Source organism: Phaseolus vulgaris, chromosome 7, assembly GCF_000499845.2.
Source record: "Phaseolus vulgaris cultivar G19833 chromosome 7, P. vulgaris v2.0, whole genome shotgun sequence".
Lineage (NCBI taxonomy): Eukaryota > Viridiplantae > Streptophyta > Magnoliopsida > Fabales > Fabaceae > Phaseolus > Phaseolus vulgaris.
In genome coordinates this window covers 19,556,517-19,582,805 of record NC_023753.2, presented here as the reverse complement: position 1 = coordinate 19,582,805, position 26,289 = coordinate 19,556,517, and positions in this window count along the sequence as shown.

Below are 26,289 nucleotides of genomic sequence, written 5' to 3'. Positions count from 1 at the left end.
CCAGGAAGACCTCCCGATCGGTTGACCTTTGCTCCAGTTTCTTCACCTTGGCGGCATCAGCTTTGATCAAGGCCTCCAGGTCAGCCACTCTCACGCGATAAGGCACCAGCTTGCTCTCTAGCTCGATTTTCTCTTGAGCCAAGAGCTGTACCTTATGGCGGAGATCGGTGCTCATTGCATCTTCTACTCGGGAGTGTTCAATCTCCGCGAGTGTTAGATTGCAGGACAACTTCTCCGCCTCGATCCTTATAGTGCTGTTCTCAGTTCGAAGGGCGTAGAGGTCGTCCTGGAGCTTCCTGGTGGAGCTCTCCACAGCCCTAGATATAATGGCAGGGAAATCCTCCGCCATCATCTTCAGCTTGGCAGAGAAAGGCTCCCACATCCTCGTGACCTCAAGGGAGAGGTTTGCTGTTGGAGGCACCGGGTGGGCTCGTTGTTGGTTTTCGCCGCCACCTTCTTGAGTTGGTTGCTCAGCAGGCGCTTCTTGGCGTGGTGGCGACGTCGGGGATTCGGTAATCAGAATTGGAGAGTTGTGGGCAACCTCATCCCCAATTGGAGCAATGTTTGCGGTTGAGGCATTTGAAGGAGGACCCCCTCCAGCTGATACATACGGCGTGGAGGCGCTCGGGGGGTCCTCCATGAAGTTTGGATCGGGGGCCTCAACCACAGGTGGCGCAGACGCCAATGGAATTGCTTGGACTGGTGAGGCAGGAGCTGGTGGAAGAGGCAATGTTGGAGGCGGGGCAGGTGTAGATGGTGGCGTTGATGTCGGAAGTGGGGTGGAGCGGATGGTGAAGAAGGTGCCACCCTCTTCCTCTTCGTGACGAGGCCATCCTCAGTTGCCTCGTCGTCTTCCTCTTCCTCCTCGTGGACTACTTGGGGGGCTTTCCTCTTGGGTTTCCTGAGGACAAGCTTCTTGCATTGGTTGGCGGGTTGGGCCTCAGAGGAAGTTGGGCCCCTGGGTGGCGATCTGCCTTGAGCAGCGGCGACCTCCACCACAGAGTTTGGCACGGTTTGGGAACCCGATGCCAACCCGTGGGTTCGGGCGAGCGCCCTCAATTCAGCGAGCTTGCCCCGGCGCAACATATTATCTGCATAGAGCAAAAATGCATGGGTTAGCCCAGAAAGAAAATAAATGCATAAGACAGTATGCAGCAAAGCAGATAAATGATGCAGAAAATAAAACCAAAGTCTTGCGCACAACGCAAAAGACGCCCAGAAACAGTTAACAGAAGTAGTGTTAGAACAAAGACTTAGGCGTTCTAACCTATGCGAATTTCGAGTTGGTCCTCAAAGAACTCGAAGCAGATGAGTGTGGTGGTGAGGAAGGTGATGTTGGCATCTGCCACACTCTTCCAGAAGAAGCAGAGATCTCTGTCCAAAGCGCCCATGCTATCAGGACTTCTTGGTCTCCTGAAGCTGCTTTTGGACTCTTTGTTCCCCTTGTTTACCCAATACAAGTGGAAACCGTCGAGCAGGGAAGCGTCCTTGTCGTTGGGGCGTACCTGGACGAACTTGCCCTTCCAGTCTTTATAGGATTGCTGGAAGATGGAGAGGATCGACCTCCCAGCAATCCCGTTCAAGCTTACCCACAAGCGGTCTCCTGGGTGCTTGGCTTCAAAAAGAAATAAGAAGACATCCACAGATGCTGGCAACCCCAGATGGTCGCACATGACCTGGAACGCCCGCACAAACGCCCAGCTGTTGGGATGGAGCTGGGCGGCGGCGATGTTGAGCTCGGTAAGAAGCTCCCTCTCAAAGCGGGTGAAGGGAAACCTGAGTTTCACCTTCTTGAACAAAGTTGTGTAAACGAAGCAGAAGGGCCCATCGTTGTTCGCCTTGTCGTCGGCGCAAACTGGCAGGTCGGGGGGGCAAGGTAGCACCGTCATCTTTTCGTCGTGCTCCTTATGGAATGATTGGTGAGGTTCATCCCCCTTCGTCAGCCGCAGAACTGCCCCAACAGAATTTACAGAAGATGTCTCCCTCAACAAAGTCGAGTTGGCCCAGGGGTATAGTTTTTTGAAATCTGGCGAGGGGACGGAGGCTCCTCCGGTGACAGGTGGAGTAGCTTGGGCCAGGTTGGGGCGGGAAGGTGCAGGCCTCTCAGCCTGAGAAGACGAAGCACCGCGTGCTCGCGGTGGGTCGTGTGCTTGTGAGGAGGGGTTTCGTGATGAAGGAGGAGGATTTGGGGTGATCTTTGAGCGAGTTATTGCGGAAGCTGCAGAGGAAAAAGAAAAGGAAAAATGATCAGGGTTCGCAGAGGCTGACTCGATCATGAAAGAAGGGTGAAAAACGAACGAACGTAGGTTCGTTGTGACGTTGACGAAGCCCTAAGTTACGAAGAAGGAGAAATAGCTAAAACAACCCACAACGTATGCACCAGACAGTTAAAGGATGATGCGAATTGGTTAAAATGCAAGAAAAACCAGCAGAAGAAGGAAAGGAAGTACGTTTTTATGATCGGAAGAGTGATGAAAGAAGTTGGTGATTCGGGAAGTCGAAGAACGTTGAGAGCTTTTTTGCAGAAGAGAGTTGGAGCGTCTGGGAATACGAAGAAAGTGATTGAACAGTGAAGCGAAATGGGTTTAAGTTTTTCGAAATGGGTTTGGGAAGCACAAACGTTAGCTGAAGGTAACCATTGATGAAGCCACGTGTCGAGCGATGGGTGAGGTGTTTGGTGGAGCGTCAGAGAAGCAGAAAGTACAACCGCTTGAAATTCTGCGCCAGTGCCACGTAGATCGGTATTGACGTGACTCTTTTAGTCTTTTCGCTGGACAAGTCTTTGCTTAAGACTGGGGGGCTTGTGTACCGCCCTGGTAGTCGGAAGTGATGACGTGGCATCAAGCTACAGTATAGGCGTGTTGACGAGACGCCAGGTTGGCAGAAGGGAAGGAGGTCGGGGGGCTCGTGAAGTCGCCAGTTATAAAGTTGGCGTGCTCCGATCTCCAGCATACCAGAGCCGGCGATCACCCAGCTGAAGATGAAGTCGCCAGATGTAAACTCAGGCGACCAAGTGATTAGAGATCGCCGGAGCAAGCACATCGCCGAAGATGAAGGTGGTGCAGATTATGAAGGCGGCCGGCGAGACCACAGGGAAGGTGTACGAAGGCACCGTAACTCGCCAATTCCAGTAGAGACCGCGCTCCCAAGTTAGCTATGCACTGGGCAGTACCATGCATAAGTAACTTAGCCAAAAGAGAGTCAGAAGCAGCGCCCAAGTCAAGGAGGCTCCAGATGATGGCACGTGTACGACTGGATGCGAGCCACGTGTCCAGGTCTGTAACTGCCAGGAGAGAGAAAGTGACCAGGTATTTAAGAGTTCTCAACGAACTTCTGAGGTACGCACGTTCAGATATACTCTTTACGCTTGCGAGTTCTTGAGCATACTGTGAGAGAGAACATTGCACGGTTCCTTGAGAGTTCTTGAGTGTTTGCTCTTGAAGTATTTGGTGGTTCAGTCACTGACTTGGGCGTTGGAGTGCGATCGGCCGCAGCGGCGCCGCTCTGTTCTTTTGCAGGTTCTTGAGGTGGATCGTGACGAAGGACGGAGGTTGAAGCGGTGCACACGTCGATCCAAGTTTGACGAGGCAAGTTCCAACGTTCTGGTCAACAGGCAGGATCAAGTTCGAAACCCCGTTTCCAACATTCAAGGCGCTATTTAAGCTACTCCCGCCTTCAAAGCGCCTTAAAGCGCATTTTATTATAAAACGTAGCGCGTTTAATTGGCGCATTTAATTATAAAACGTAGCGCATTTAAGACGTTGAAACGCTTGGGAGCCTTTATAGTACCTTAAACGCTCGAAACGGAAACTGTATTAAATGACTTTAATTACCTGGTACCTGGCTAAATGGTGTTTCTATTCTGACCTGGCTGTTGTACACGTGGAGGGCCTCGCAGCTCCATGACCCCATCTGGGGACGTTTCTTCGTGTGAGTCCTCCTGCTTGGGAGTGCTACTGCGCAAGGGGTGACTTTTTGGGTGCCAACTCATGCCCCCAATTATCTAGTCACTCACTTTGAGAGCGTATCTGCCTTCCTCTCGTACCCTGCGCCTGGCTACCCTGGGTGTGACCCTCCTCTTTAGTCGTATCTGTCCCAAAGGCGTCTCTGGGGCGACAGGGGTACTTCACGAGTCAGGCTGCCCTACACTGGTGCTACCACTATGGCCTTGAAGCCACCTTTCTCTTCTCTTTATCACTACCCTGGACTTATCGGGACCTAAAGCCTTCCCACGGCGTCGCTCCCTCCATGGTCTTTCCTACCCACGGGTATCGGGGAACCACACTGTGATCGCCTTGTCTTAATGATATTTAATCTTGGCGATGCCCTGGTTGGGCGACGCCTTCACCTAGGCGACGCCCTGCCTTGGCGACGCTTCCTCGTGGTGACGCTGGCACTTGGCGTTTCTTCACCTAGGCGACGCCTTATGTTGACTTTGAGTCCAGATGTTGACTTTGAGTCTAGATGTTGACTTTGACCTTGACTTTGTCAACGCCCGGATACGGGACGGTACAGAATGCAACAAATCTCAAGTTTTATTTTAGTTAAAAACTCTGCATTGTATACAGTTTAAGGGGACACTCTTTTCCCTCTCGGGGATTTTTTAATGAGGTCACCCAATAAAGTTGCATTTCGAGCATACGTACTCTCAAGTTTTCTTTAAAATGTAGGAAGGAGCGCTCTTGCTTTGGTGTTTGGACGCCTCAGGCGGGTTGGTAGCTTCCTTTAAGGCACCTCCCCAAGCGCGGGCACCAAGCGAGGATAACACGGTTCAATAAGAAATGAACCCGTGGCCTTGATGTTTAGACACCTCGAAAGGAAGTGGCGGGGTGCGCCTCCTTCGAGCATGGGCATCAAGTGCGGAAGGTAAGTTGAAATCAGTGATGAACCGGACGCCTTGGTGTGTGTACACCCGAACCGGGAGTGGCGGTATCCTTCGGGACACCTCCTCCTTGGGCGGGAGTACCAAGTGCCCCGGTTGTCTTGGTGTTTAGACACCTCGAGAGAGAGCGGCGGAGGGTGCCTCCTCCAAGCGTGGGCACCAAGTGTTTTGATCGTCTTGATGTTTAGGCACCCCGAAGGAGGGTGGAGGCGCCCTTTGGGCCGCCCCCTCCCCGGGCGTGTGCACAAAGCACACCGGTCGACTTGGTGTTTAGACACCTCGAGGAGGGCGGCAGCTCCCTATGGGACGCCTCCTCCCCGGGCGTGGGCACCAAGCCTATCGATTGACCTAGTGTTTAGACACCTCGAGAGGGAGCGGCGGGGGCGCCTCCTCGAGCGTGGGCACCAAGCATGAACAATAGGCTTCGGCCAAGTTAAGTCCTCTTTCGCCTTTGAGCGATGACGAGGCCAGTAACGCTCTTCGAGAGGGGGACGCCTTGAGACCACGAAGCACATGTAAAGGAGTCCCTATACCCAAGTAAAATAGAAAGGTAAGGACAATTGAAGGTCTGCGCACGCCTATCTCATTAAAGATTTGTTTAACAGTAAAGTTAAAGGATGAAAGGGCGTGCTACCTATAGTTCGAGAATGCAAGTTACCCATAGTAACGAATGAAGTTAGTATCAAAAGAGTTGTTAATAAGGGAGGTAAGCAAAAACGCAAGAAGGAATAAGCGAAGTAGGTTAAATTTAATGTGCAAGATACATTCACAGTATAAAGAGTTTTTCATATTACATTTTTGAAGCATACAAGTTAAACACCAATATGAGGAAGGCTCCTTGGCACGATTTGTCCTTCAACGACGTGGTTCGCAGTAGCAAAGGGCGAAGTGTCCATCTCAGGGTGTTTGCAAATAACCTGAGACAGAGCATCTTCAAACCCAGCGGCATAGGCGTCCGTAGCGTCGTCGATGAGTTTTGTCTCAACCTTTTTGAAGCCCTCCTCTTGGGCAACCATCTCCTTTTCGGCTTGGACAAGGGCTTAGCCTGTTTGGCCATTTGTTCCTTCACCAGAGTAGTTCATCAGCAAGGGCCTGCTGCTCCTTGGCCCTCACCTCAGCCTAGTGGGAAGAAGAGTTGGCGCGAGCAAGGAGCCCACCAAGGTTGAGGGCCATGCTCTTTGGCACCGCCTCATCAGCGAAGTTCCAGGGTCTCTTGCTGATAGCCCTCAAGATGTGCTGGATGATACGGGGAAGCTCAGGAGCAGGTGCAGGAGTGGGCTTAGGAACAGTCTCAGCTCCCTCCTCGAGAGCAAGATATTATGGAGGTGAGGAGGCGCTGGGAGGATTGTCCCTAAGAGAGGCAGGGCGCCTGTCAGATGAGGAATGAGAGGTGGCTACTGCGGTGGTTCTCCTTCTCTTGAAAACAGGGCCATCTACAGAGTCCTCATCCTCATTAGAAGGGATGAGCACCACCCCCTTGTTTTTCTCTAGGGGATTGGTGGAGGAGAAACCCTGAGCGTGGCCAAAGGGATAGCCACAATTGGGGCTGGAGAAGTGGGGGTTGGTGTTGTATGTCGTGAGGTGGGGGCAGGTACAATGTGTGGAGAAGCAGGGTTGATGGCTGTTTGTGGTGAAGTAGGTGTTAGGGTGGCTTGGGCAGATGGGGCGAGAGGAGCTATAGGAGAGGCAGGCGGGGCTAAGTGTGCAGAGGTACCCGCCTTGCCAGAGGTAGCATTGTCACAAATAGACTAGACTTCAGCCAGTCTTGCCCGTTTCTCAACATTCAACACCATGCATGCACCAAAGAGAGAGCATTTACCAGGGAAATTAAAGAATTAGCACAAGTATGAGTTGACAAGTAAGCAGAAGAGGTATAAACAAAGCAATGCTTGAAGAAGGTGGGGAAGGGATTCCCATACCGATATATCCAGCGAGCCCAGTTGGGCTATACTCATTCTTGATGAGTTCAGCAGTGTTGAAAATTATCCCCAAGCTGGCCAAGACTTGGCACACCTCGTGATCAGCTGAAGATAGCTCATCCAAGGTCTTGGCCTTCTTGAGTTAGAGTTCCCCTACCTAGTATAATGGAAAGCCATCCAGAGCTGTGCGGTCTGCCTCAAAACAGCATATCCTGAAAAAGTTTCCTTTAAATCCTTTATAGGATTGTTGGAACAGGGAGACGATGACTCTCCTAGTTATCCCACTAAAGCTAACCCAGAGGTTCTTCCCTGGGTTCTTGGCCTCGAAGAAATGTAGAAAGACATCTACTGAGGGGGCGTGTCCGAAGTAGTTGCAGAGTATGGTGAAAGCCCTGATGAAAGCCCAGTTGTTGGGATGCAGCTGAGTTAGGGCCACGTTAATTTCAGTAAGAAGCTCCCTCTCGAAACTGGTGAAGGGGAGACGTTGCCTAATGCGCTTGAACAGTGTTTGGTAAAAAAAGAAGAACGACTCCCCGTCATTGGAGCAGTTATCGACACAAATAGGTTCCCCCCCTGTGCAAGGGCGAACGGAGATGTAGGCATCATGTTCTCTGTCGAATGCTCTGCCTTTAAAGTCGGGTTCACTGTCCAAGTGAGCCCTCCAATCAGCAAAGGAGGTCAAGGTGGAGGTTTCAACGAGAAGTTCGTCAGAGGCCCAGGGGTACAGGGGTTTGTAACTGACGCTAGGAGGTGGAGGGTTGGCTGTGGTTTTCGTTCTCGCCATGGTCAGGAAAGTTGGGAAAGAAAAACAAAGGTTCAGCAAATGGGGGTATGGAGTGAAGCTAAGGAAAACTCAAAAAAACCCTACCCACGCGAAAAACTCAAAAAACAGGGAAACGAGGAAATGCTGAGAAAAAACGTAAATGTGAGAATCTAAACAGTCCCAGACAGTTTATCAGTACATAAGAGCAAGAGTAAAGAACCATCAATTCATAAAAATCATACCTTTTATGGTTGATCAGCAAAAGTTTTGGTTTTTGCAAGAAGGAATTAGAGAAATCTCGAAGAAGAAGATGAAGAGTGTAAGAACAAGCGCAAGTGATGGAACAGTGCCTGGAGCGCGCGATTTTGAAAGACTTAATGTAAACTTGAGAAGCGCAAGCAACGTTAAGTCCTACCCTCACGATTGGGCCACGTGTCTGTTGATTACAGTGTGAACAGGAAGGTGTCACTTGAGCGCACTGTGCCTGTCTTGTCACTGGATGCCACGTAGGACGGTAGGACGAGGCCATAGTCTCTTCGTTGAACAAGTTGTCAGCTCGAAACTGGGGGGCTTGTGTACCGGACGGTCCTCGGGCGTTGACCAAAGTCAACATGGTGGGACATGCAGGACAGGAAGGAGTTTCTTAAAGGTCCATGGCCTCTGGCGTTGACCGGCCTCGGGCGTCGCCCAGGCTCAGCATTATAAAGGCGTCAGGAATTTTGGCAGGCCAGGGAGATGTCTCCTCCTAATACCCACGGGTAGGGATAACCGTGGAGGAGGCAGCACAACAGGGGCATGGAGGCCTCAGGCCTCGACACCCCAGACAGTAATAATGGATAAAGAAAGGTGGTTTTCAAGCAACACCCCTAGTACCAGAGGGGAGAGACCCAACTCACGAGGGATTCGTGCATGAGGTGTAGGGACGCGGTAGTACACACCACCGCTGGGAAGCCACTGGGACAGAGACGACCCATGCGAGGGTCACATCCTAGAAGGTGATCTGCATGCATGGCACGTGAGGAAGGCAGTGAACTCCCAGGCCGGATGACTCAGAGAATGGGCACATGAGGGCACCCATGCAGTCACCCCCACGCAAGTTTCACTTTGACAAGGCAACCTTACACATTGAGAAGGCCCTAAGACTGGGAACAGTGTTGCTAAGGAGCGCCCACAGAATGCGCAAGTCTCAGGCTGACACGTGGACAGAAACACCATGAAGGTATACAAGGTTTTACGATAAACAGAATAAGGTACATTTTTACACATTTACACACAAGTTAACTCATTTGGGAGGAGTTAGCATTTTTTGTTATGATTCAATTACACATTTCTCCGAACATTGACCTTACGGTGTTCTGCGACGAGAAGTGTTTGGTGTTTCCTGTCCAATAGCTGACTTGATCGTCGGAGTGCAAACGGCCGTGAGGGCGCCATTTGTCTCTCTATTTCAGGTGTTCACGGCGGAGGAAGGAGAACGTTGGAACAGAAGCGAAGGGGCTCTTGAAGCGCAGTTCGTAGAGACGCACGAAGGTGGTCAAAGTCAACCAGCCGGAACAACATCCCTTTTTACGGTTTCTTACTACCCTTTATATAGCTAGGGTTTCTAGAGGAATCCCCTTGCGCCGCTATTACCCAATCTTAGTGTAATTTAGCATGCAAGGCTCCTGTTCACTAAAGTGTAACGGCTAATAGAATGGCCACTTGGATGCCTACTCATGCACCTAATCTCTGGGACCATCTGTTCTGAGGGTCTCCTAAGCATTCACGTGCCATGCATGCAGCCTCCCTTGGAAACCCTAACCCTAATGGGCCTTAGCGCCTCCAAGGATTATTCACTCGTGCCGCGCCTGAATGCGCTACACGCACCGCCAGAATGGATCCCTTGTTACTTTGTCTTCCCACATATCTGATGTCTTAACTGTTAACTAAGGATAATTCTTGGGCCCACCTTACGTGGCCCAGTACAACTGTCCAGACTGTCGACATCCGATCTCTCCCTCTATAGTGCCAACGTCCGAAGAATGACCCATACCCTGATAGGTGCGTCAACGGTCCACCTAACGTGGGCCCCTTCCAGCTACTCAACATCTACTAGCTGCCCATCAACAATGGTTTCGGTCAAACCCGTTTGAGAAAGGTCCACCCCAGGATGCACACAGGCAACCTGGGCCATGGCATCCCCAAACCCCGCTGCGTAGCCATCAGCAGCGTCACAAGTGAGCTCATCTTTGGTCTGCAGGAAGAGTTCATCCTTGCGGACCAACTTCTCTTTCAGCCTGGCCAACTCCTCCTATACCCTGACTGACTTTTCCTTCAGTAGAGTCACCTCTTCATCCCTGGTGCCAAGCTTCTCTGTCAAACCAACCACTTCGGCATGAAGATCGGTGTTCCTGGCATAAATCCTCAAGGTTTCTTGGGACTTCTCGAACAAGAGTTCTTTGGTCTCTTGATCAGATTTGCGAAGCTCCGCCATCTCCAAGATCATACCAGTCTCACGATGTTTCAGCTCCTTGATTTGAAGGACTTCCTGGCTAGCCGCTTCCCTTAAGCTCTACATTTTGGAAAGGACAAGGCTGGACCCAACTAGGGTCTCCCCAAGGTGCCTCGACACGTGCTCTAGCAGGGGGTCATCCTCCAAGTTCTCCAGCCTCTCCTGAGTTCGGAAGGATTGTAGCGCTCGCTGGAGGAAGACTGGTAGGTCAGCGAAGGAGTCACCATGGTCACCCCTCGAGGCACTCTCCCCCCTACCTTCTTGCACCATGATGTCATGGGGAGAAGAGGCATTGGGAGGGCACTCCCTGTAAGAAGGGGCTTGACCATCTGAGCCCGATGGCACAGGAATCGCAACATCGGCCTTGCATTTCCTTCTGAAGACGAGGCCTGAGCAAGTATTCTCATCCTCAGAAGTAGCACCTCAACTGCTTCATCCACCTCTTTAAGCCTCTTGTCTTTAGCAAAGGGGCCACGGGTAGAGGGACCAGTAGCAGCAGGGATTGGGGTAGAGGTAGGGATGACAAAGCGAGGCGGGCCGTGCGAGCCGGCCCGCGGTCCGCTGGTAAAAAATGCGGGGCGGGCTGACCTTTTCAACCCGCTAACCCGCATTAGCCCGCCCCGCATTAGCCCGTAGCCCGCACGAGCCAACACCGAGGTGGGGCGAGCTGGCTTGCTAACCCGCAAGAAAAAAAAATTGGCACTTAGCAGCAGCAGGGCAACGTAATTAGGTTTTCACAAAATTTCAAAGAAAGAAACACAACATAATCGCGTCAATAATGTTTATGTTTAATTTTTTTGAATTAATGTTTATGTTTATGTTTATGTTTATGTTTAATGTTTTGGAATTAGGTATTTTTAATGTTTTGGAAGTGGAAGAATAGTGATATTTGATATTTATCTTAATATTTAATGTTTTGATGTTTGACTATGTTTGAAAAGGAAGAAAAAAAATTTAGGTTTGATAGTAACAAATATATAGGTTTAATTTAACAATTTTTGAAGAACAAAATGTAAAAAGAAAATATTTAATTTTAAAAAAAAATAAACTCGAGCCAGTTTTTATACGGGGCGGGTCGAGAATTCTAGCCCGCAATAACTTTGCGGGGCGGGCCAAGCGCGGGGCGGGCTGGCCCGCTTTGCCACCCCTAGGTAGAGGGACCTAAGGCACTTTTCTTTTGCGTCGCCACGGTGGCCAAGTGTCTCCTCTTCTCCGTGTTAAGCACCATGCCTACATAAGAAGATAAAAACGCATAAGAGCCCAAACAAGCAACACACAATCAAGAAAAACACTAGCAAAGGTAAGGAGAAAGGGGGGTACCAACGTAGCCCTTAAGAGTTGCAGCGTTGTATTCGAGTTTGAGTAGCTCAATAGAGCTAAACACTACTCGAAGGTTGGAGAAGAAGTTGCACACCTCTCGTTCTCGCAAGGGTAAGTCCTTGAGGAATCTGGGTTTCTTGAGCCTAGGTTCCTCTACCCAATAAAGAGGAAACCCGTCCAAGAAGGTAGGATCGTGTTTGCTGCAACGAATCTTGAAGAACTTCCATTTGAAGCCCTTGTACGATTGTTGGAAGAAGGTCAGCAATACTCTTCCAGCGACCCCATTGAAGCTCACTCACGGCTTCTTACCTGGGCTTTTGGCTTCAAAGAAGTACAGGAACACGTCCACAGACGGCGGATGGCCAAAGTGGGTGCATAAAATGGAAAAGGTCCTAACAAACGCCCAGCTGGTGGGGTGCAGTTGAGCGGGGGCGACATTGACCTCGGTAAGAAGGGCTCGCTCAAAATTGGTAAAGGGCAAGCGAAGGGAGAGTCTTTTGAAGACGGTTGAATAGATAAAGCAAAAGGGTCCCTCCGAGTCCGAGGACTCATCACAGTAGACGGGTTCACCTACCCTACAAGGCACAACCTTCACGAATTTGTCATGCTCCTACCTAAAGACACGAGACTTATGCCAAGTCTCGCTCTTCCTATATGTCATTATACTCTCATGGGTGGTAAAGCTAGAGGATTCCTCTAAAAGGTTACCAGGTGCCCAATGATATAAGGATTTGTAGTCAGGGAGGGGAAAAGGTGGGTTTGTTTGATCCATCTTATGGAGAAGAGCTAGAACAAAGAAGAAGAAGAAAAAAAAACGCAAAGTTCAGAGGAAGAAATGTGTGAACATCAGAGGAAAAAACAAATAAGCAGAAACCCAAAGAACAACGATCGTAAAATGCGAAAAAATAAACAGTCCCAGAACAGTCAAAGTATATGAAGAGCATTGGAATGATAAAACAAAGACGATGATGGAATAAAAAAACATACCTTGGAGTGATTATGCTTCAGGGATTTGAAGTGATTGGGGAAGAAGACAAAGTGTTTGAGAGGTAGAAATGTTTGAAAGATGCTTAAGAGAAGTAATGAAACAGTGAAAGGAGCGTGAGAGTCGAAGGGTTTAACATATAAGGGGAAGCGCAAGTGGCAACGAGTCTCAACCGCTAATCTAGCCACGTGTACGCTGATAAAAAAGTGTGGTGAAACGTCACTTCAGTGCACTATGCACGTCCTGTCACTCATTCTCCACGTAGGTCGCCATAGGCGGTCACTTAGCCTCTTCGCTGAAACAAGTTCCAGCTCGAGCCTGGGGGACTTGTGTACTGGCCAGATCTCAGACATCGACATTAGACATCAGCATCAGACATTGACATCGGACATCGGTGGTCTGGTCGCGATAATGGGCGACGTAAGCGAGGCCCCAGAAATAGAATAAGCTGACACCTAGATATGAGAAAGACCTAAATCACGGGAGGGTTCATGCATGTGATATGTATAGTACATGCAGGTCTAGCACAAGTAAGTATTCCTTGGAAGCGCCTAAGCCCACAAGTGTTAGGGCTTCCAAGGAAAGTTGCATGGATGGTACGTGAAAAATAAGGGCACCCACATAACAGATGAGCACACAGTGCTGGTACATGAGTTGGTACCCTGGCGGTCATACTGTTAGACTTTGCACTCCAGAAGAGGAAGGTTTCGCGTCGTTGTTGTGTTAAAGATTGCATGACAACGCGACAGGATGTCTTTCTATTAACCCTAATTTCACTAGAAGACAGGTTCTAGTGGGACAGGGAAGTTAACCTAAAAAAAGCCTAAAAAAGGGAGTTTAGGTCCCTGGTAAAGGTACGCCGTTTCTAAGACTGAACTGTTTTACTTACTCATTGTTTCTGATGGAAGAGGGCCAAGCACCACTTCAAAGGAAGGCCAAACACAAAGACATATTGGGCCAACTACAAGGGCAATGGCTAAAAGGCTTGATGAAGATTGGGACACTGCCACTGATGGCAGAGAAACTTACCTTTACATGTTCCAAGAGGTCCAAAATCAAGCGTAGCATAGTCTTTAAATTCTTGTCAAAGTAGTATAGGAATTTTCTTTTGTAAAATGTAATTAGGATGAATTTTGGTTCTTAAAAACCAACCTAAGTTAGATTAAGGTTACTAGAACCTTCTATCTAACTTAGATCGGTCACCTAGTGTGCACTTGAAACATCATTTTGGTCACGCTTGCCATGTGACTCTTTAGGCGTCACATTTGCATTTCATTTGGCTAGCATTCCATTGTCATTGACTCTTCATTTCCGGTCCTCCAAACCTATATAAGGAGAAGCCTTCTGTTGAACCAAGTGGTGTTCAATGTTTTGAAGAATCCAAATCCTTTGCATGATGATGAAGCCTCTGCTTTGCTTGATGCTACTGTGCTGGTTTAAGCTTTGTTCTGGGGTAGTTCAATGTTGTAATCAACCCTTAGATTAAATCTCAAAGCAATTAGCATCTCAATTTTATCAAAGCAAAATGTTTTTCAAACTAAGTTGAAACAACCGATTGTTTGGTCGAAACAACCGATTGTTTACACTTAGGTGTTTTGAGAAAGTTTGAAAACTGTTTTTGAATGGTGTATTTTGTTAAGTAACAAAACAACCGATTGATTCGAGGAAACAATCGATTGTTTGTTTTAAAACCATAACAGAAAAACTGTTTTCTTTGACTGAGCTTTAAATGCTTTAACTGAATACGCTGCAGTCATTAAATGCTTTGACCAATCAACTTTAAATGCAATTAAGAGTTTGTTAAGATTTGATAACAAACCATATTCTTAGATATATTCTGAAAAACTGTTTTAATGTTTTTGTACCGTCCCGTATTCGGGCGTGGACAAAGTCAAGGTCAAAGTCAACGTCGGGGTCAAAGTCAACATAAGGCGCCGCCTAGGTGAGGAGACGCCAAGTGCAAGCATCGCCGAGGCAGGGCGTCGCCGAAAGGAAGCGTCGCCAAGGTAAGGCGTCGCCTAGGTGAAGGCATCGCCAAGTCAAGGCATCGCCCAGCTAGGGCGTCGCCAAGGCCAAGTGTCACAAAAGCAAGGCAATCACAGTGTCACTCTCCGATACCCATGGGTAGGAAAGACCATGGAGGGAGCGACACCGTGGGAAGGCCTCAAATCCCTCAAATCCGGGGTAGTAATGAAGAGAAGAGAAAGGTGGCTTCAAGGCCATAGTGATAGCGCCACTGTAGAGCAACCTGACTCGTGAAGTGCCCCTGCCGCCCCAGAGACGCCCTTGGGACAGATACGACTCAGGAGGAGGGTCACGCCCAGGGTAGCCAGGTGCAGGGTACGAGAGGAAGGTAGATACGCTCTCAAAGTGAGTGACTAGATGTTTGGGGGCATGAGTTGGCACCCAAAGAGTCACCCCTAGCGCATATGCACTCCCAGGTAGGAGAACTCACACGAGGAGATACCCTCGGATGGGATCACGACGCTGTGAGGGCCTCCACGTGTACAGCAGCCAAGTCAGATTAGAAACGCCATTTTGTCAGATACAAGGTAATTAAAGTTAATTAATAAAGTTTCCGTTTCGAGCATTTAAGGTACTATAAATGCTCCCAAGCGGTTTAAACGTCTTAAATGCGCTACGTTTTATAATTAAATGCGCTTTAAGGCGCTTTGAATGCTGGAGTAGCTTAAATAGCGCTTTGAATGTTGGAAACGGGGTTCGAACTTTTGGCAGACTTTCCCAGAATACACTCTAGTTGCTTGCTCGAGGATTACGGACAAGGGACTAGAGAGAGAGGAGGTTGTTTGCCAGAGGGAGAAAATAGACACTAGAGACAATTTCCTTTGACCACCTTCAGAGTGTCATTCACGATGCTCCGATACGGAGGTGCATAGTTTTGGTGTTTCTTGCTATTTTTACATTTTTAATTTGATTTAGATGCTATTCTAAGCATTTCAATCTGTAGAAATTGTTCAAATTGTTCTTGAGCACCTTGTTTGAATTTTTTTTGTTCGGTGCAATATGATGTTCTTGAGTCATTTTATTTTCTAAATCTATATGTTTTGTCTAGTCATGTAATTCCAAGAATGTCAACAAATCTTAGTAGTACTTTTCTTGATTCATTTGTTTCTTGTTTTGAATTGAGTGTTTAATTTGAATTCTGACTTGATTTGTTCCTTTGGTGTATTTTTCCATTTAGTTTGAGTTCATATATGTATGATAGATCCATACAAATTCCTATAACATTTACTCCATTGTGTTTTTGAAGTTTCTCTTTCTGTTTTTTTTTTCAGAATTAGGATTCCTCTGTTTTTACAAATTTTGTACTGGCTATTTTGTGTTATGAAAATTAAATGCGTTGAAGAAAAATTCTGAGATTCTGGATTTCAGTGGTTTGATGTGTACGCAAAAGAAGAAAAAAAGAATTAGTTAAAAAGGAAAAATAGAAAAAAAAAGATAAATCACACAAAAAAAATGTGCATTCTGGCGCTAAAAATTTACGGTAATTGGACAGTGAATTTGAAAACTTTATCACAATTAATTGGTGCATGTTTTTGGTATGATTCCAAAACCAAAAGTTTGCCAAGATTCTGAATCGTTTGTGTTTAAATTTTCAAAAGCAAATTCAAAATAGCCAGCTCAACATAAATATTTTAAGTCACACTTTCTGAACCTCATTTTTTCCAGTAGTGCTGTTTTGGTTTTTCAAATCAATTCTAGGGCCTTTCTTTAGGTTCCTTTTGTGTGTTGATCCTGCCTGTTGACCGAAACGCTGGAGCTTTGCCTCGTCAAACTTGGATCGACTTCTGCGCCGTGTTAGCCTCCGTCCTTCGCCGCGATCCACCTCAAGAACCTGCAAAAGACAGAACGGCGTCGCTGCGGCCGATCACGCTCCGACGCCCAAGTCAGCGACTGAACCACCAATTACTTAAGAGTAAACTCAAGAACTCTAAGGAACCGTGACAAGTTCTCTCTCAGCGTACTCTTGTTCTCGCAATTGTAAAGAAGTAATCTAAACGCGTGTGTACCTCAGAAGTTCGTTGGAAACTCTTATATACCTGGGCACTTTCTCTCTCCTGGCAGTTACACATCTGGACACGTGGCTCGCATCCAGCTGTACACGTGCCATCATCTGGAGCATCCTTGACTTGGGCGCCACTTCTTACTCTTCAGAGTTTTGGCTAAGTTACTTATGCATGACACAACCCAGTGCATAGTTGCCTTGGAGCGTGATCTCTTCTGGGTGGCGAGTTCGGGTGCCTTCGTACATACCTTCCCTGTGGTCTCGCCGGCCGCCTTCATGATCTGCCCTACCTGCTTCACCGTGTATGTTCAGGTGTGCTATCTCCCGAGCTCATCCTCTGGCCAACTGGGAAATGACCATCTGCCTTCATCTTCGGTGATGTCCTTCTTTCGGCGATCTCTAATCACTTGGTCGCCTGGGTTCACATCTGGCGACTTCATCTTCAACCCGGTGACCGCCGGTTCAGGTATGCTGGAGATCGGAGCACGCCAACTTAATAACTGGCGACTACACGAGCCCCCCAACTTCCTTCCCTTCTGCCAGCCAGGTGTCCCATCAACACGCCTATACAATAGCTTGATGCCACGTCATCACTTCCGACCATCAGGGCGGTACATGTGCCAACCTTTGTTGAGTGCCTATTTTTTTGCTTTGCTTGTCCAATATCATTCTGAACTCTTTCTAGTTGTGTCATATCATTAAATCCAATTGTTGTGGTGCTGTTTTTAAAATTTAATTGTTTCTTGCTTTCTTTTCTTGACCTCTATATTGTTGGTGGATAAATTTTAATTGGTGCTTGTTAAGTGGAAATTGACTTGAGGAGAGTCTAACTCTACTTAGTAGGTACTGTTTTGGAGAATGTAATTGCTTAAATCATAGGAGGTTCAAGGCAAGGAGCAGCAGCAAATACAAATACCAAAAACAAACCATACACTTTGAAGGGCACAACAAAGAAGTGCAAAAACAAGCCAAAAGAGTGCATAGATTAGCAAGCTGAAATTAAATTTGTGCAATTCAATTTCTTTTCATTTCTTGAGTTGTAATTACATTTCACTTTTGTTAATTAGTGGATTAATTACGATTAGACAGTGAGTGTGTCTTCAAAGGTTCAAAGTGTTTAAGAAGCCTCACCTAGGGAGCGACTAGTTTAAACTTTATAGATTAGCAATTGTTAATTGTGTTAGCTAGATTGTTTTACGTTAATCTTTGCTTAGCTTTGCTTAAAATTGCTTACATTTATCTTTTGTTTAAAGCTTTGATAAATTGCTTTATTTGTTAAATAGCTTTGCATTGTTTTTCCTTGCATAAAATTTGATTTTTCATTCCTCATTGTGTTCTAAGTAATTTACTTAGAAAAAGAATTGTGTGAAGTTTTTTAGGGATAGTTTTTGGCGAAGGCAAGACTTGGTACTTAAGAAGTCCTTAGTGACTCACCTCTCTTACCTTGAAAGCTACCTTCACTAACTTTCCTCTTCTTTCTTGAAGTAAAATACTTTTAAACACAAAGTTTTAGTCATGTCTTCTCACTCCTCTAAATCTAATGAAAGTGAAATGAAGTCCATTAAATCTCTTTTAAAACAACTTGCCAAGGACTTTCAATTACTTTCATATAGAAAATTGGAGAATGAGGCCAAAATTAATGAATTGACTAAAGCAAAGGATGAGAATTCTCAAAAATAAAATAAAAATAGATTATCATGCATCTAGCTCTAAAGATCATGATTCACTTGGGAAGGGAAGCCTTAGAATAAATGAGTATTATCAACCACCCCCTAGGAGGAATAGAAGAAGAGAACAAGAAAGCCCAAGAGAGGTTAGGGTAGACCTACCCCATTTCCATGGAAAAGAAGATGTACAAGTATACTTAGATTGGGAAATGAAGGTAGAATAACTTTTTGCTTGCCATAGAATGAGTGAAGAAAGAAAAGTGCCCCTAGCCACTCTTAGTTTTCAAGGAAATGCTATGTATTGGTGGACATCTTTAGAAAGAGATAGGCGTCTTCATAGGGAGCCTCCCATAGAGTATTGGAATGACCTTAGGGGAGCTCTAAGACGCCGCCATATACCTTCCTACTACAATAGGAAGTTTTTGGACAAGCTCCAAAGACTCCAACAAAGAAATATGAGTGTAGAGCAGTATAGGCAAAAGATGGAGCTATACATGATGAGAGCCTCCATTTGGGAGGATGAAACCACCACCATAGCTAGATTCCTAAGTGGGCTCAATCTTGAGATAAGAGATAGGGTTGAACTTCTACCTTAACAAGACTTGAATGATTTGGTTCAACTTTGTATTAAAGTTGAACAACAAAATTTAAGAAAAGCTTCAAGTCAAAGAGTAGGTTCATATCCTAACTCCTATTCCAAGAGAGATTTTAAAAGGGAGGGTAGCGCATCCAAAGAGAAACCAAAAGAAACTACCAAACCCTTAGTAAAGGATACCTTCACTCCACCCATTCGTGCTAGGGACACCAAATGTTTTAAATGCTTTGGAAGAGGACATGTGCAAGCACAATGTCCAAACCAAAGATCTTTGTTCTTAAAAGGAATAGATGAATACACTAGTGTTGAGGATGAACATAGTGAAAAAGAAGAAGAAGGGGGAGATGATGAAAGAGTAAATCCTTTAGAGAGGGAATTATTGATGATTAGAAGAACCCTCAATAACCAACCTAGTGCAACCATAGAAACACAAAGAGAGAACATCTTTCACACAAGATGCAAAGTTTTAGAAAACATATGTTCTCTCATTGTGGATAGTGGTTCATGTTGCAATTGTTGTAGCACTAGGATGGTTGAAAAGTTAAGTCTACAAGTAGTTTCTCATCCTAAACCTTACAAATTACAATGGATCAATGAGAATGGGGAACTAAGTGTAGATAAACAAGTGGAAGTCAAGTTTTCTATAGGTAACTACAAAGACAAAGTTTTATGTGATGTAGTACCTATGGAAGCTTGCCACATCTTATAAGGTAGACCATGGCAATTTGAGAAGAAAACCTTGCACAATGGTCTAACTAACGAGATTTCCTTCACCCATAAGCAAAAAAAGTTTGTACTTAATCCTTTACCACATTCTCAAGTGGTAAGCAATCAAATACAAATGAAACATAAGAGGGATGAGGAGAAAAAAAAACAAAAATAGAAAAAGAGAAAATCCTTAGGGATAAGAAGGCGTGGGAGAAGAGTGTTCCCTCACACAAGGTTATTCAACAAGACAAACCTTTTGAAAACACCTTTGAAAATATGCTTCTTGTTAAACAACCTAGCCTTATCTTTTGTAAAGGAACACTTACATGCACTGCCACAAACCTTGAAACTATGATTCTACCTCCTCAAGTTAAAAACCTTTTAAGTGAATTTCATGATATATTCTCTAAAGAGGGACCCATAGGACTTCCTCCTTTTAGAGGTATAGAACATCAAATTGACTTGATTCCGGGGGAAAGCCTACCAAATAGGCCAGCATATAGAACTAACCCCGAGGAAACAAAGGAGATAGAGTCTCTAGTTCAAGATTTGTTGGAGAAGGGTTGGGTTCAAAAGAGCTTAAGCCTTTGTGTTGTACCTGTCTTGTTGGTGCCCAAAAAGAATGGAAAATGGAGAATGTGTTGTGATTGTAGAGCAATCAACAACATCACCATCAAGTATAGGCATCCAATCCCAAGGCTTGATGACATGCTTGATGAACTACATGGGTCAATCATATTTTCTAAAATTGATCTTAAAAGTGGGTATCACCAAATTCGAATCAAGGAGGGTGATGAGTGGAAATATGAATGGTTGGTGATGCCTTTTGGTCTCACTAACGCACCTAGTACATTCATGAGGCTAATGCCTTGAGAGATTGTATAGGTAAATATGTAGTAGTATATTTTGATGATATCTTAGTGTATAGTAAAAACCTAGAAGATCACCTAAGCCACCTTAGGGATGTTTTTCTAGTACTTAGGAATAATAGTTTGTTTGCAAATAGAGATAAATATACTTTTTGTGTAGATAGCATAGTTTTTCTAGGCTTTATAGTAAACAAAAAGGGGGTACATGTTGACCCCGAAAAAATCAAAGCCATCCAAGAGTGGCCAACTCCACAAAATGTAAGTGATGTTAGAAGTTTTCATGGTTTAGCTAGCTTCTATAGACGCTTTGTGCCAAATTTTTCAAGCATAGCTTCACCTCTTAATGAGCTTGTAAAGAAAGATATTACATTTTGTTGGAATGAAAAGCATGAACAAGCCTTTCAAAGGCTAAAGGCTCAACTTACCAATGCACCCATTCTAGCTCTACCAAATTTTGCTAAAACTTTTGAGTTAGAATGTGATGCATCGGGGGTTGGCATAGGTGCGGTTTTGTTACAAGGTGGGCATCCAATTGCTTATTTTAGTGAAAAACTTCATGGAGCCACCCTTAACTACCCCACCTATGACAAAGAGCTCTATGCACTTGTGAGGGCCTTAAAGACTTGGGAACACTATCTTGTTTCAAAAGAATTTGTTATTCATAGTGACCATGAGTCTTTAAAATATTTGAAAGGCCAACACAAGCTCAATAAAAGGCATGCAAAGTGGATGGAATTTCTTGAACAATTTCCTTATGTCATCAAATACAATAAGGGAAGCACAAATATAGTGGTGGATGCTCTCGCAAGGAGACATGTGCTCTTTTCAAAACTTGGTGCTCAAATTCTCGGATTTGACAACATGAAAGAACTTTATCAAGAAGACCAAGACTTTGCATCTATCTTTGCTAAATGTTAACATAGAGCACAAGAAGGTTACTATGTGACCGAGGGGTATCTTTTTAAAGAAGGAAAACTTTGTATTCCCCAAGGTACACATAGAAAAATTCTTGTAAAAGAATCACATGAAAGGGGTCTCATGGGTCATTTTGGAGTTGACAAAACTCTTGATCTTTTAAAAGGAAAATTTTATTGGCCACACATGAGAAAGGATGTCCAAAGACATTGTTCTAGATGTATTTCATGTTTAAAAGCAAAATCTATAACAATGCCTCATGGACTATATACCCCTTTACCGATTGCAAATGCTCCTTGGGAAGATATTAGCATGGATTTCATCTTAGGACTTCCTAGGACTGCAAGAGGTCATGATTCCATCTTTGTGGTAGTGGATCGCTTTAGTAAAATATCACATTTTATTCCTTGCCACAAAGTGGATGATGCTCAAAACATTTCTAGACTCTTCTTTAGAGAAGTGGTGAGACTTCATGGTTTTCCAAGAAGTATAGTATCCGATAGAGATCCAAAATTTATAAGCCATTTTTGAAAAACCCTTTGGGGAAAACTTGGCACAAGACTACAATTTTCAACATCTTGTCATCCTCAAACGGATGGCCAAACCGAAGTAGTCAATAGATCTCTTGGTACTATGCTTAGGGCAATCATGAAGGATAATCACAAATCTTGGGATGAGTACCTTCCCCATATTGAGTTTGTTTACAATAGAGTAGTTCACAAAACTACTAATGCTTCTCCTTTTGAAGTTGTATATGGATTTAACCCTCTTACTCCTTTGGATTTGTTACCCCTTCCTAATCCACAAGTATTTGTGCATAAGGAAGGAGCTATCAAAGCCAAATTTGTTAAGAAATTACATGAGAAGGTTAAAATACAAATACAACAACAAAATGAGAAGTATGCCAAATCAACAATAAGGGGAAGAGAGAAATAATTTTTGAGGAGGGAGACTTAGTTTGGCTCCATCTTAGAAAGGATAGATTTCCTACTAAGAGAAAGTCCAAACTTAGTCCTCGTGGTGATGGACCCTTTCAAGTCCTCAAGAAAGTCAATAATAATGCTTACAAATTGGATTTACCTATTGAATATGGAGTACATGATACCTTTAATGTGATTGATTTATCTCCTTTCGTAGGGACCAATGAAGAAGAAGACGATTTGGATTTGAGGACAAATCCTTTCCTAGGGGGAGGGGATGATGGAAGAGGGTCAAGCACTACTTCAAAGGAAGGCCAAACACAAAGACATATTGGGCCAACTACAAAGGCAATGGCTAAAAGGCTTGATGAAGATTGGGACACTGCCACTGATGGCAGAGAAACTTACCTTTACATGTTCCAAGAGGTCCAAAATCAAGCGTAGCATAGTCTTTAAATTCTTGTCAAAGTAGTATAGGAATTTTCTTTTGTAAAATGTAATTAGGATGAATTTTGGTTCTTAAAAACCAACCTAAGTTACCTAGTGTGCGCTTGAAAAATCACTTTGGCTCACGCTTGCCATGTGACTCTTTAGGCGTCACATTTGCATTTCATTTGGCTAGCATTCCATTGTCTTTGACTCTTCATTTCCGGTCCTCCAAACCTATATAAGGAGGAGCCTTCCTCATGTATTCTCAAGATTATTTTGAGTAATGAAATGCTGCCAAAATGTGTCATTCTTACTCCCTTGCCTAAAATCTCTTAGGATTTAGGTCTTAATCTTCCAAAACTGCACCTCAAAGAGAGTTGGTCGAACCTCTCTCACTCTCTCTCTTCCTGCACCTCTAAGGCTTACACAACTCTTAGGAGAGCCTTATTCCACCACAATCCATGGATGCTTCCGCTAATTCCACATCAAAAATGCAAAGATGAAGAGCTCAAGCTATCAGTTTCTTAGCCCAGTACTGACTTGATCGTCGGAGTGCAATCAACAGGTAGGGAGGGCCCCCTCTGTTTCAACGGAGTTGCTCTTCACCACCTCGACGAGAGCACAGTAACCACCAGAAATAGGAGGAGCTACCGTCTTCCTTTGAAGTCAACGACACGGCTAGGTAAACCGACAAGAACAGCCGCAAATTGACGAACGTTGACCAAAACATTACGTCAACCGAGCTCGCTTGGTCGATGAGAACCTGGTGTACCTTTCTTCCCACCATAACAATGGATATCACGACTGGTCATTGTCATGAGGGACCACTCATATCAAATCAGCTTTCGAGAAACAAAGATCTGGGTCTGGCGTATCGTTATGGTCCCTTTCCTCTAATGTCATCACGAATCTTACATACCGCTTGCCCTTGGTAGCAGAGTTGCGTCCCCCAAAGAATCCACCTGAGATGCTGTTCAACTCAGCTTGCACTGGTGCCTCATGTGATGGATCTCTCAATGCATCTTTCCCCTGAGGTTCTCCTTGGTCCGCCTCAAGGTACTCCTTTAAGAAACCACCCTTCAGTAACTCAGCCAACTGGTAGCCTAAAGCCATACACCGTTCGATGTGCGTATCCCTTATGGAATTCACACCAAATATCTTTTCTCGCCACCAAACTCTTGTCATCACGGCCCTTTTGGGGGAACCTCGTCTTGGAGTCGCCTTTCCTGTAAGGTGTGTGTCTCATCTATGCCTTCTTCCTGGTTGAGGTCTCATGGACCCTCAATGGCCAAGAAGCCTTATTAGTCTCCTTCGACTTAGCTGGCTGAGAATACAAACCATTGTTTCTTGCCACCACTGCTTCCTTTGCGTTGATGTGGGCAACTGCTCTTCGCCTAATTTCGGAAAAAGTTTCCAGCGGGTTCCTGATAAGGGAATCACAGAATGGTCCCGACGCAACCCCCTACTCGAAGGCAGTAACCATTACCTTCTCATCGTGAGTCTGAAGTCTCATAGTGAGAGCCCAAAATCTATTCAAGTAGTCTTTCAACGTCTCCCCTTCCTTCTGCCTAACATTGAAGAGGTCATACAACTCTAGGGGCTTAACCTGGTTAGCATAAAACTGTTCTGAAACAGCTTAGTGAACTGGGCAAAAGAAGTAATGTGGTCTTCAGGGAGTCTACTAAACCATTGTATCGTCGTACCCGTGAAGGTACTCCTGAACATCTTGCATTGCATTGCATCTGACCCTCCCGAGACGATCATCTAGGCATTAAACGCCGTAAGATGGCTCTCGGAATCCTCTACTCTTGTGAAGGTGATCTTCAGTGCGACGTAATCCGCGGGTACCGGCTCATCCATGATAGCTCGTGAGAAAGGCTCAAGGTTGTCTCTCACGGGAAAGCCCGAGCCTCGCTCCCATTGGGGACGTCGGTCACGTTGTTGTAAGTCTCTACGCAAATCTCATTGGTCTTGCGCAGCTCTTCTCGTAGCCTTTCTTACTCTTGTCTGGACTGATCATTAGCCTTCTGGAGATTTCTGATTGTCTCCATAAGTTGTTGCAGCGTAGAAGCCTTACCTCCTTCTGGTCCCGATGGCACCTGTCTAGTATTCCTCATCTTCGTATAAGAGCTCAAACACTATGTGGATGGGATCAAGTTTTAGCGGGCCCCACAGTGGGCGCCAAATGTTCTCGTCGGTTGACTCTCCCACCAGTTGACTAGGTTGAACGCCTTCTATTGGATCTGCCTCAGCTGGGTATTGACTCATGTCTCCCTATTGCACTAAATCGTAGCTCCATTGTGACAAAGGGCACCCTACCTGTTGATTATACTCCGTCGCTCAAGTTAGTAAGCGCTCACAAAAATAATTGATTCTCAATTTAGTGTGCAAAAACAGCGTACCTTCACTGGGGGTCTAAGTCCCCTTTTATAACCGCATATGCAACAATCTCACTCTGAGAGAATAAAATCTTAACCAAAAATATACTAGGCACATTTATCTTTTATCACTAACAGAAAAACTACCTGCCACGAGCACCAATGATCTTCAGGTGCTAAACCGCAGGCCAACCTTCTGTTACAAATGCACCTCCCTATCTTTTTAGGGTTAACAACAAATATCAACAAGTATTTTACGTGTAACAAACATACAACAGAAAAATTTATACGTAATAATAACAAACAACAAACGCGCACGTAACTACTTTGCACTTTATCTATTATAAGTACATGCAACTAGTTCTTAGTGCATAACAACTTTATCATGAGTTTCGAGCCTATTAGTTAAATTGGGCCTGCATCGTGGCCTTAATGCAAGGCCCACAACCGAGCTGACCTCTGCCCTATCCGAGAACCAAGCTTCAACCAGTCCAAGGCCGAAGACCAAACTCCTGCCCAGTACATATTTCAAAACAACCGGTAAGAATATAATTTGATTATTTTAATTTCTATTTATGTATTATATTTAATTAATAGAAATGTTCTTTATTTTGTAGAAACCTCATCGGAAACCAAGTCTCCAAAAGAAGCTTTTGGTTACCATTGACGATCCTATAACCTTTTTATTATTAGTTGCTAACAGGTACAAATGCACTAGAGGTTCCATGGGATGACACTTTGTTTGGAAGAAACAATGACATCCCTCTATACATATACATGTCGGATGTGTTAGAGTTTGCATGTCAAAACTAGGAGCTCAATATAACCATCGTTCAATATTTTAGGATGTAAGTATCTTCCACCTATATTTCAATTTACTTTATATTAAATTATTGATTATGCTTTAACTAATAACATGTAGGTATTTTTTTGTAGTTTCTAGTAATGACGGAAATCAAGATGCTTATGGATTCTTGGATCCCTATTTCATTAATCAAATTGGAGACAAGAAAGCTGAAACTCAGTCATACATCACCAACACTTTGATTGAAGAAGGAAAACAAAATATATCTTTTCCCTTATATTAATGAGTAAGTTCAATTATAAGTCTTCAATTATTAGTATTTCATGTTTTAAATATTTACTAACTATATCTTCATGGATGATGTAGGAGTCATTGGCAGTTACTTGTGCTATCTGTACCGTCCTATATCCGGGCGTTGACAAAGTCAAGGTCAAAGTCAACGTCTGGGTCAAAGTCAACATAAGGCGTTGCCTAGGTGAAGAGACGCCAAGTGCCAGCGTCGCCAAGGTCAAGGCGTCGCCTAGTTAAGGCATCGCCCAATTAAGGCCTCGCCCAACCAGGGCGTCGCCAAGGTCAAATGTCACAAAGGCAAGGCGATCACAGTGTGGCTTCCCGA